General features: G+C 44.2%; 1 non-coding gene across 1 annotated transcript; it reads left to right on the top strand.

Annotated features, from left to right (window-relative positions):
• Positions 1–10,377: 10,377 nt before the first annotated feature.
• Positions 10,378–10,459, top strand: trnal-aag. The gene has a single exon. It is a non-coding gene; the product is annotated as a tRNA-Leu (tRNA).
• Positions 10,460–11,840: the final 1,381 nt, after the last annotated feature.

Here is an 11,840-nt window from a genome sequence, read left to right on the forward strand (position 1 = left end):
ACTGGAGCCAGGTAGGAGTCGAACCTACAAACTTCTGGCCTGTAATTGGGCATGTTCGACATTGTGCTACTGGCCCCTGACACATGTCACTCTTACATGCTATAGTTATGATGTTAACACAAATATAAGTAGCAATGGTAACATTCACAAGGCGAACAGCCAGCAAAGATAATCACAGTCACTGCTCCACTTTGACAGCCCCGACTTTGTGATGCGGTGAGTTTCGTTGGCAAAGAAAGCATATTTGTCCTCAGGGAACTGCCATTCACCTTATCAAGTCCGCTCAGCTACTCAATGAGATCACCACTGTTCTGATAAATCTCAACTCCACTTTCCTGCTTTTTCTCCACAACTTGAGATAAACTCGAGCCTACTCAATACACTGTATATCCCATTATTTTCCGGTATTTTAGATTACTTTAATGATCTGTGCGTATTTGCAGGAAATTGAACAATATGAAACCAGCTGAAAAGCTCAGCTTGTATCTTCGTGGTGAGGCCACCGAGTTTTTCTGGTTTCGGGCCTGGGAATTGGAATTATGTAATCGTCTGCAGCAGTGTTTCCTTCCCTGAGTGAGAGAACCAGTGAAGTAGCCGATGTAAAACTTGATTGTGCAAATACATCCAAGGTCGTAGCCCAGAAAAAACTATACTATTTCCACCTGAATATGATTTACATTTACCAAGTGAAAATAAGAAAAAAAGTTTTCAATTTGAATCATAACAAATGCAATACAACCACTGAGCCCATAGAGCCTGACTCACCATTCAATGAAATCATGGGCGACCTCCTACTTCAATGCCATTTTTCTGCACTATCCCGAGAGTTCTTGATGTTTTTAATCGATAGAAATCTGTCAATCTCAGTTTTGTACAATTTGAGTGCCGGGCATTCACATCCTCCATGGCCCTGAATTCCATTGACTTTCTCCATTCATTCATTGTGCTATTTGGCAAGAATTTCTGTTGTGTTTCTGGTGCTCCTCCTGGCGTGCCCTCCAGCACTGTGCTTATTTTGTGTTTCCTCGGTGCTCGTTGTGAAGCTTCGTGGTCAGTACTCGACATTGTAGCCAGAGCAACCTTGGCTCAAATCCGAATTACAGTAGTGTTTATTGACCCCATTTTTTTCTCTTAATATGTGCAATATTAACTCAGTAGAGGATCAATTAATATTGCAAGAAGGCATACAGAGGCATGTGAAATGCTGAGGTTGTGATGACATTTGTTCAATGGTTATAGATTACCTTGATTGAGCAGATAAGGGTGTAGAATCTGTTTGGGTAGAGATGAGGAATAATGAGGAAAGAAGTCACCAGTGCGTGTAGTTTACAAGCCCACTAACAGAATACACAATATGAAACAAAATGTATAAGAAAAAGATATTGTGTGTGAGAGATAAAGGGACGGCAATAATCAGAGGTGACCTTAATTTCTCCCCTCCCACTCCCGGCTCTATTGCAAATAAAGTTTGCAGAACCACAAACAATACATCAAATATGTCTTATAGAACAACACTAGATATATCTTGGTTTTCGATTAATTTACAGGCTACTTAGTTTCAGTCTTTTCCTGGGAAACCATCACTTTCATTGTGAGCATAAGGAAAGGAGGCCATTAATTTGCCAAAAAATAAATATCATTAACCTTTGTTTGTTTCATGCACAAGAACACCCAGATTCCTCTGCACCATAACTTTTTTGATGTTTCTCTTTAATGGTAGCCTGCCTTTTCACTCTTGCTACTGACATACATAACCTCACTCTCCCAGCATGAAACTGCATCTGCCAAGGTTTTGACCACTCACTCAACTTATCTGTATCCCTTTGCAGATTCCCATGTCCTCATCATAACATGCACTCCTACCTATTTTGTATCTTCTGTAAAATTGGATACATTATGTTCTGCTACTTCCTCCAAATCATTAATATAGAGATAAATAATTGCAAACCTATAACTGACCATTCTGGCACTCCACAAATTACATCTTTCCAACTCAAAAAGTATCCATTAATCCCGATTCTGACTCTTCTATTACTGAAACAAGACGCAGCCCGTCCTCATTTAGACTGTAAACTCCTACCTGTGCAGTGACCTTTTATATGACATCTTATTGAGTGCCTTCTAAAAGTTCAAATGCACTTCATCTACTGGCTCCTTTACCAACTGTGCTTGGAATATTACCGAAGAACTCCAGCAAAATTGTCAAATGTGATCCGCCTTTCAACAAACGTTGTTGACTCATTTTGACTGCAATAACCTTTTCTAAACGTCCTCTATTTCTTCCTTTGCAATGGTCTCGAGCATTTTTCAAGTGACAGGTAAAACATTGAAATAGATGGAAGTTATTTGGCCCATCAGGTCAATTACATCTTTAATTGAGATCATAGCAGATTTGATAATCCTCCACTCCACTTTTCTGCCTTATCACCATGGTCCCTGAATCCCTAAATGACTAAATCTCTGTCTGTCTCAGCCTTGAATACACAGCACTCTGTTGGAAGAATTCCAAAGATTTGTTACCCTCTGAGCGGGAGAACATCCTCCTCATCTCTGTCTTAATGGACAACCCTTTCCCTTGAGATTACGCACCTGGGTGTAAATCAGAGCACAGAAAACACCTGAAGTTAAGTATGAACTCATGGCGTATCCAGCGGCAATTGTGAGTATTTGAAACATTTTCATTTTTAACCTCTGGTTAAACAAACTGCCCTGATTTGCACATTAGATTGGCCAATGACGAATCTGCTTCGAAAGTTAGCTCATTAGCTGTGATTTAGATGGTGGTGAAAGGTGTTTTCAAAATACAAAGACGTCTTTCTTTCGAGATCCATTGCCCTGACTACTAATCTCTCTGCTCATGGAAATCGATCCTTCACATTCACTCAGAGATATTAAGAACTGCCAATGCTGGAGTTAGCGATAACACAGTGTGGAGCTGGAAGAGCACAGCAGGCCAGACAACATCAGAGGAGCTAGAAAGTTGACGTTTCGTATCGGGACTCTTCTTCAGGACTGGGGGAGGGTGAAGGGAGCTCTGAAATAAATAGAGAGGAGGGGTGAGGCTGGGATGGTGATAGGTGAGTGGCCTGTGATAGGCCTTGGGAGACTACAATCCAATGGTCTCATTGTGGACTTTACCAGTTTCTAAATCTTCCCACCCTGGCCTCATCTCATGACCAACCCTTCCTCTCATCCCCACCTCCTTGACCTGACACAACCTGTCCATCTTCTCTCCCACCTGTCTGCTTCTCCCACCTCACTGACCAATCTCCAACAATGCCTACCTCCACTCACCTACCACCATCCCACCGACCTTCCCAGCCCCACCCCTCCTCTCTATTAATTTCTGAGCTCCCTTCCCCCTCCCCCATTTCTGAATGCTTCCCGACCTACTGTGTTCCTCCAGCTCCACTGTGTTAACAATGAAAACATTCCTAACGTTTGGCTGAAATCAATGTTAAAACAGGGAGTAGTCCGAAAGCATCATATGTTCACTCTCGTTCTCAATAATGTCGTTCAATTCAATCTCCCAGCATCCTCCTCCATTCTGATCAAATATCGCGCGACAAGAAATATAAGGATCGTGGCACGGCCAAGACAAACCGAATGCCCCTCTTTCCTGTTGGAACCATTCTATGAGAAATATCAAAAAGTACCTTCACCCCTGTAGTTGTGGCCGAGTGGTTAAGGCGATGGTGAAGGGTCTAGGCCCGAAACGTCAGCCTCTCTGCTCCTATGATGCTGCTTGGCCTGCTGTGTTCATCCAGCCTTGCACCTTGTTGGCTGAGGAAATCCATTCGGGTTTCCCCGCGCAGGTTTGAATCCTGCTGACTACGCATCCTCAACATGCGCTTTTTTGAATGAGTGATCTCTCAAATTCTGGAAAATCCATCTCATAAACCCACTTCAGAGTCTGGTTATTTATTGACATTCAGAAAACACGAGTTCTGAACAAGAATGCTGTCATACTCAAAACCTTGCCTCTGTTTCTCTTTCGACAGATCCACTAAACGTGTTTAGTTTCTGCAGTATTCTCTGCGTTTAATCTACATAAATGATCTTGCTTTAATTATCTTGAATCCCAGTTCCCTGGTAACTGAACCTGGTCAGTGGCTACAGTTTCTCCCGACATCATCCCACTCATCCCCACCACCCCTTTCCCCACTGTTATAAACAGCCCCAGGAAATCTCCGCCTAAACTTCTTTGCTCCGAAGGGAACATTTCCGACGTCGGGAATCCCTTCATTAAATGGTATTTCCTCATCCCTGGACATGTTGCAAGGCGGAGGATTGTAAAGAGATTTTGGGAAAATATTGTCAGTTGGTGGCGGAGGGTGGGGGGAATGATAGGGAGGAAAAACAGAAAACCTTGACTCCAACTTTGCGAATCTTTAGAAACGCTTGGGAACCGGAATCACAGGAGATTGAAGGGTGAACTTTCCGACTGACCACAAACAGTCGAGACACCTGCCCCTCCTTTAAGGGGCCGGGACATTGACTCTGATGTTCTCGGGACATGAACTGACCTGAGACATTGAAAGAATTCTCCTTCCTGCACATCAGGGATTCAAAACTTCATCTCGGCTCCGAGACAATGAGAAAACTCGGGAATAGACAAGACACTGAAAGGCTCGAAGGGAGACGGCCCTGGATGTAGGAGAGCGGTTCCCGGTGACATGGATGTGTCTGCGGAGGGTAGGATCAGACTGTTCCCATGTCTCCACAATGAATATGGCAGGCTTCATTTCGGAAAAGTAAAACTGATAGAGAACAATTGTCATTCCAAGAGAGGCTGGCTGAAGCTTGAATTCACTAAGATCCTACTTTAAGGGATCGTGCAAGTTACTGGTAGTTAAACTCTGAGACGTAAGTGGTCAAAGTGTTCGGGTATTAAATGAGAAGTCGACCATTCGAGGCCACACACGAACGAATGATTGAAGTTTTCTTTGCTACGCAGTTCCGGGTTTTTAATACGGTTAGGAAAGTGTTCCTCAAATGGAAATCTTATCCAGTGAGTAACCACAAAGGTGTCTCAATGTTGCTTTAATGTCTAACGTAGAGAGTTGCGAATATTGGGAGTCTGAAACAAAAACAGATGCTGCTGGAGAAACTCAGCAGGTTTGGCAGTACCTGTGGGAGAAAACAGAGTTCTGAAACGTTGGCTCTGACTCTCTTCCAGATCTGCTGAGCTTTTCTTGAAATTTATGCTGTTGTGTTTAAATGGATATTTATCCCATCTATTGGGATGAAACAATCAGACCCATCATGCACTGAATTTAATCCTTCAGAAATCTGAGAAATGATTGGATTCAAACAAACCTCGTAATGATTCAGTCTTCCTCAGCCCCACAGGCAGAAAGACCTGAAAAAGGGAGGCGCGCTAGTGGCTAAAGCAATAGACAGGAAAGACATTGGAGTGTTCTGTGTAGGTTCGAATATTTGCGACTGCGGTTGAGTGTTTCAGGTTAATAAGAAAGGAGTTCGGTTCCCGTCTTCTTGTGCGCGAACGGAATCACAGGAGGTTGGGGGCAAAACCATTTCACTCAAATCGCCAACAGTAGGAACATGCGTTTTACTGCCTCTCAGAACAGAACAAGAAGAAACTCTCATACGCATCCCCACCTGAAGCATCAAATTTCCTGCTCCTCTGATGCTGCCCGTCCTGCTGTGTTCCTCCAGCTCCCTTGACTGTGTTATCTCTGACTCTTGCATCTGCAGTTCTGACTGAATAATTTAGGTGGACATTTCCATTGCTCATCTTGTTGAGGCTATAAGCCAAGTGCTGGGCAGTGAGACTGGAGCAGTCAGAGGCTGGAGTTCACCTAGTGCAGACATGATGGGCTGAAGCGTCATTTTCTTTGCTGGAGACCTCTATGACCAGCTGTGGTCAGCTCAGCTGTGAAGTGATAGGACAACGTTTGCAAAATGCACCGGAGCCAGGAAGGGGTCGAACCGACTCTCCCCTGATCTGGCTGTTAGACACGTTATCCATGGGGATTGGGGATAACTGGCACTATGCATATTCCTGGAATCAGTATCTGGGAGAATCAGGAAGATGCAATGCTGATGTATCTATGCCCAGCCGTGTGCAAACCCATTTTTTTTCTCTTCCTTCCTTGACCCAAACATTCCCTGGACCTGCTGTCAAGGTAAAGATTGACTTCACAATCTGCCTGTGTTTGTATCAAGCATCTCATTGACGTCGGAGCTGGACGGTCAAGAGAGCGAGAGGTGAGACAGGGACACAGACAGAAAGAAATGCGACATGAAAGTGTTTAGAGTCTGTCGTGTGTCAGTTGCTTTTAGTGAGGGATTTCTGCCGAGATTCCCAGGAGCTGCAGTACCTGGTTTGATGAGTTTTCGAAATTGAAAGTTGCACGTGAGCAGCCTGTGGAACTATTTCAGCTCACTGTCCATTTTATATCCCAGTTCACGGAAATAGTTCTCATTGTCTGGAGAATTCATTTGTGATCCACCTAAAACTGCCTTTTGTCGCAGAAACTAGTGTGTGGGGACGGAGAGCGGACGTGAAGTACATGGAGCAGGTATAATCCTGAGGTCTCTGTCACTCTCGGGGATGTGTCTGTGTGTTTCCCTCTGTGGGTGAAAATGAAGATGAGTTCCTCAAGGAGGTATTAATAGAGTTTTACCATCTCAAACTTCAGTCCCATTTGTTGTATTATGTGAGATTACAGAGATAAACTCATTGACATTTGCCTTGTAAAGTCAGAGCACACAAGGCTATGAGCCAAATGCTGGAAACTAGGACTAGAATGTATGGGTTTTGATGACCTGCACTGAAACGATGGGCCGAATGGTCTTCTTCCACGCTGGAAAAAGAAAATTGGAGATGGAGAAACCGATCTGCAGCGAAAATGATCACACATGAAAACGCAAAAGCAGGTCACTAAGAAAAGACACGACTTTTTTGGTCGTGTTCCCTGGTGGTCTAGTGGTTAGGATTCGGCGCTTTCACTACTGCGGCCCGAGACCGATTCCCCATAAGGGGACAGAAGTTCTGTTGTACTACTCTATGGTGGTGATGGCACTTCTGACTGATTTTTCAGGAGCTGACACCTCATCTGTTTTGTCCCAACAGTTATCAATTAACATAAAACAAAGAGCTGCGACAATCTGACACAAAAACAGGAATTGATGGAGAAACTCAGCAGGCATGGTAGCATCTGCAGAGGGAAACGGATTTAACGTTTCGGATCCACTGACCGTTCGTCACTGCCAGGTTAACTGTGCATTTCTATAGTATAATGCCGGGAGACATTATTAACTTTATCTTTCGAATCAGCGTATTTATCAAAATCACACTCTCTCATTAGCTTACAAGCGTTAACTTTTCAACTTTAAAGGGACCTGATCAGCACTAATGCTCCTTCTGTTGCCCTGAGGTGGTGAAATCCTCTGCTTTTTTTTCTTTTCCTTTCTGTCAGTTAGCAGCCATGTCGAATGGAGAATTGGTCCTTTCAGTGTCTACCAGAATACATGCTTCTACTTGTCTCTCTTTGTCTCTGTGTATCCACCTGGCCCTCTTTCACATTATCCGACACTCCATCTGTATATAGCCCTCATTTCCCATTTATGCTCTGTGTAAAGTCTGAAATTCGGAGACACTTTGAGAATGGAATGTTTAGTACTGGATTCATATTCCTCGGATAATGTGTCTGTCAGTTATGACTGACGTAAGGAGACATTTCTTGTCACAAAAGATTATGAATCTTCAGAATTCAAAATGAAATTCCGAATCCACCAGAAAAAAAAACAATACTGCCACAATTATAGGATTATAGCGATGAATTTACTGTTGGTGTAAAAATGTTTGAATGATGACAGCAGAGAATGAGAGTGATCAGCTCGTGATCTCTGTGCCATGACCACAACATTCCACGGTAAGGTTGCATTTTATCCTGCCTCACCTCGTTATTCCGTCCAAACTGAGAATGAAGGGATTAGAATACAAGTAAAGGAGAAGCAGAAGTGCTTGTGAAGAGCAGAAAGGAACTTCATGACGAATCCAGCTGTAAAAGAGGAGACCCTGAAGCAGCCTCCTGATGACAAATGTGTTTTCTTTGCTAGTAAAACTCACCGCCTCACAAAGCGGGGACAATTGAAGTGAAACAGTGACGGTGGTTATCTTTGCTGGTGGTTCACGCTGTGAATGTTACCGTTGTTGCTCATGTTCGTGCTAACGCCACAACTCTACTGCATGTAAGCATCACACATAAACTGGAGATAGGCGCTGAAAACTGAGAGACCTCCAGCTGCGCAACGAGGCTGACTCCCTGCATGAGGAGCTTTGGCAGATCTTCATGTTAATAGCTTCTGTTTTGCAATTGGTCAGTGCATTCGGTTATTTAGAGAAAGATTGGTGTTCCGAGACTACCCAAGAGCGCAGCCTCTTTTGTTTTACTACCTTTTCACGTTTTCGGTGATACAGAAGATTGCCAATCGGGATTGTGCCTTCAGGAGATAGCTTCGAAACTTTGTCAGCTCCACTGTTTTCCAGTCAGACCCCAAACATACAGGTTTTAATGCAGTTATTCTCAACATTGTGATTTAACAATTAAACCAGCTATGTACTTACATTTAATTCATAAAAGTTTACGAAGAGATTGGAATCAAACAATCCCATCAATGTTTGTCTCTTCCCCAGCTCCAAGCTGAGTGAGACAGGGACAAGCAGAAGGATTTGACATCACATTCTCCAATCCTCCGCTGTCAGTAGAACGTGGCCACTGCATCTTCAATCAGCCGCTTGCTGCCCATCCCTGGAAGGCAAGATCCTACAACCAGGGCCAATCTTCCCCATCCATCGAGCACAGGCTTAAGTAAAAACAGGGACATTTCATCCCGCTCAGTGAACCCCAGAGCAGCATTGACACAATCTCCAGGTGAGTGGAATTTTCTCTTAGCTCCACTTGGGAAAACTCAACTGGCACAACTAGTGGAAACCTGTTCCTTATGAACGGTTCTTCTCCTGTGAAAAAGGGCGAAAATCATTTTACATTTCACAAGGGCTGCAGCAAATTCTTCTTGATCTTCGAATCTTTTTAACTGAACTCCGAAAATCCAGTCCCCAAATGCGAAGCTGCAGAAGTTGCTGATGTACTGAGCAAAGAAAGTGCTGAAAGTATTGAGTGAGACTAGGCAGACAGATACCCATTTCACACAGTCTGTAACAGAAATGACTGGGTTTATTGAAGCAGATTCACCGTCTCTCAGAATGACTGACAGTCATATGGGCAGCTAAAGGATGAGGGCACCGACATTAAAATATGAATTTTGAATGTTAATTGAAAATGGATTATAATGGTCTGAAGGAGTAACAGCTGAAAAGTGGAAGATGTAAATGATGTTATTTGTGATTGAGAGGAAAGAACTGGAAACTTGTGATTTTCGAGGTGGATCATCTTTGGCACATTGAAATGAAGTTGCAGGGGATTTGGCACGGTGTGAAATGGGAAAATAAGTAGCATTTTGTCACGCCTGGCTAGCTCAATTGGTAGATCGTACGACTCTTAATCTCTGGGTCGTGACTTCGCGCCCCATGCTGGGCGTCTTTGCTTCTTAGAGCTTCGCTTTCTGAGGTGAAGCACAGCTCTCCAGCGTTATCAGTGAAACTAGCAGCTTTTGCTATGCCGAAAGCAGGGTTTCTCTTCTGCTGCTTTGATTAAAATACTGGTCTCCAGTTTTGCAGTGAAAATTGTTTCCACGTCACTGGAAATCCCAGAGATCAGTTTGTACGTGCAGCCGCTTGTATAATAAATGACAAGATTATTAGAGGGGCAAACCCAACTCCAATCCTGCACCAACAAGAATATTCAGAGTCACAGAATGAGAATGGTCACTTCCTGGGCGGCTCCATGTCAAATGGAGCTGAACCAGAATTAACTGACTCTGAGGATACCACGGAAAACGTCAGTGGAGTCGACCTGAACGTTACTCAATTGACGAGGAAAATTATCTTCTTTTGTGACCGCGTGGGTTTATTCATTAAAATTTTCATTCTCGGTAAAAGAGGGGAAAAATTGTGAGTTTTCCGTGTGTGACAGAAGTGATCTGGGTGAACCCGGAAATGTGGTGCAGTCATGTGTTCTTTATCAAGGTAAAAACGAAAATCCTTTCTCACAGGCACATGACATTTTTTGCGCAACCGAATCTCGCAAGATGCGTTCAGCTTTCCGTTGGTATTTGTTTTGATTGAAGAACTATCGGCATCTGGTGCGAAATTAATATTGTAGCCGGGCATTGCCGAGCAGTTAAGAAAATGGACGAGGAGGATAGCGTTCCTCCAAGCATTTCCCTGTGCCTTCGCTTTAGTAGTGTGCAGTAGCAACATTGGAAAATGTCATAACACACTTGTCGGGTAGTGTGGCCGAGCGGTCTAAGGCGCTGGATTAAGGCTCCAGTCTCTAAGGAGGCGTGGGTTCGAATCCCACCACTGCCATTTGTTATACCGGAGCTCCGTCGGATGGGTTTTGTTTCGCCCAATGCAGTCTTTTATGTGGGAGAGCACAAATAATTCATCGGATCAGCGTCCACGGCATGTTTCCATGGTGTAGTGGTTAACACATGCGGAATTGCCCCAGCATGACAGGAGGAACAAGCAGGCTGCGCTGCTGCTTCATGTTCCGGGCAAGTTGCGTTGCTCACCCTTTCACTGCAAGTGAATGCAGATCGTTATTTCGCTGCTGCTGTGAAACAAAATCCTGCATTGAACCTACTCGCAGATATTTGCCTTTTTTTTAGTGAAAAGGAGGGTAATTGAGATGTGAAATTTCTTTCACTTCCTTCAAGAAGGGAGCTGATGAGCCACTTTCTTGATACGCTGAAATCGTTGCGGTGCAGGCACACCCGCATTGGTGACCAGAAGGGACACCTAATCTAATCGAGACTGTGATTCACTTTTCGTGGGACGTTCTTACTCTATTCTTTTATTTCCTGACTTGAGCAGTTTCCAGTAAGTGGCGTTGCACTAAACCTTCAGCGCATTCGAAGGAGAAGTTTGGAATTACCCCGATGCCAGTTGTGTGAGTAGTTCGTAACCCAGAGAACTGGAGGTGTTTCACAGAAAGCATTCGTGCTTCGGTGTGTGTGGAAATGCGTCCGCCTTGTCGTTTTTGCTTCTGTTGCGCGTTAGGATCTGTCTGTTGGGGATTCGCTCGAGACCTGAGGTGCAAACACGGTTTGTGAGGAATCTTCCTGAATCCAAAATCCTCACTGAGAACCTGGGAAGGTGTCACAGAGAATGGTCATTTTTGGAAAAAGTGAACGAGCACTTCGCCTGTGGGAAGCTCTCATTCCTCTTAGCCCAACTGATTCATACACGCATTCAGGTGTCTTTGAAATGAGCCAGCAACAGCACAGAGCTGTTAACACTAAATCAGGTGAGTTTTCTTGTAAAGTAAGGATTTTCCCGTTGCTTCGGGATGTGAAAGCAGCACTGAGTTTTAATAACAGCTTCTGCCCATTCTGACCATCAGCTCCCAAGAGGCTGTGCCAGTTTCGTCCCCCCGGGACCGGCCCCTCTCCATTGGCGGCTGCAGTAAATCATCTTCCACTGGCTGGCAGTTCTGAGGGAGAACAGCACGAATGCGCTCTTCAGCTCTCTGTCAAACACAGGCTTGCGGGGCAGGGAAGCGGGGTGGTGGCAGTGGGAGGTATGGAAAGTGTGGAAGGCTGTGCAAAAGAGAGATAGCGCATGCGCAGCAACTAAAATTCTGTTGGGAACCTCATTCAAATTATTGCATCTGAGACAATGCGAAAAATGCAGAGCTGCTTGGAAGGAGAGAATATTCCCCAATAAAGGGGATTTGTATCTGTGTCTT

This window comes from Rhincodon typus, unplaced genomic scaffold (genome assembly GCF_021869965.1).
Source record: "Rhincodon typus isolate 14 unplaced genomic scaffold, sRhiTyp1.1 hic_rhity00004977, whole genome shotgun sequence".
In the NCBI taxonomy this organism is placed as follows: domain Eukaryota; kingdom Metazoa; phylum Chordata; class Chondrichthyes; order Orectolobiformes; family Rhincodontidae; genus Rhincodon; species Rhincodon typus.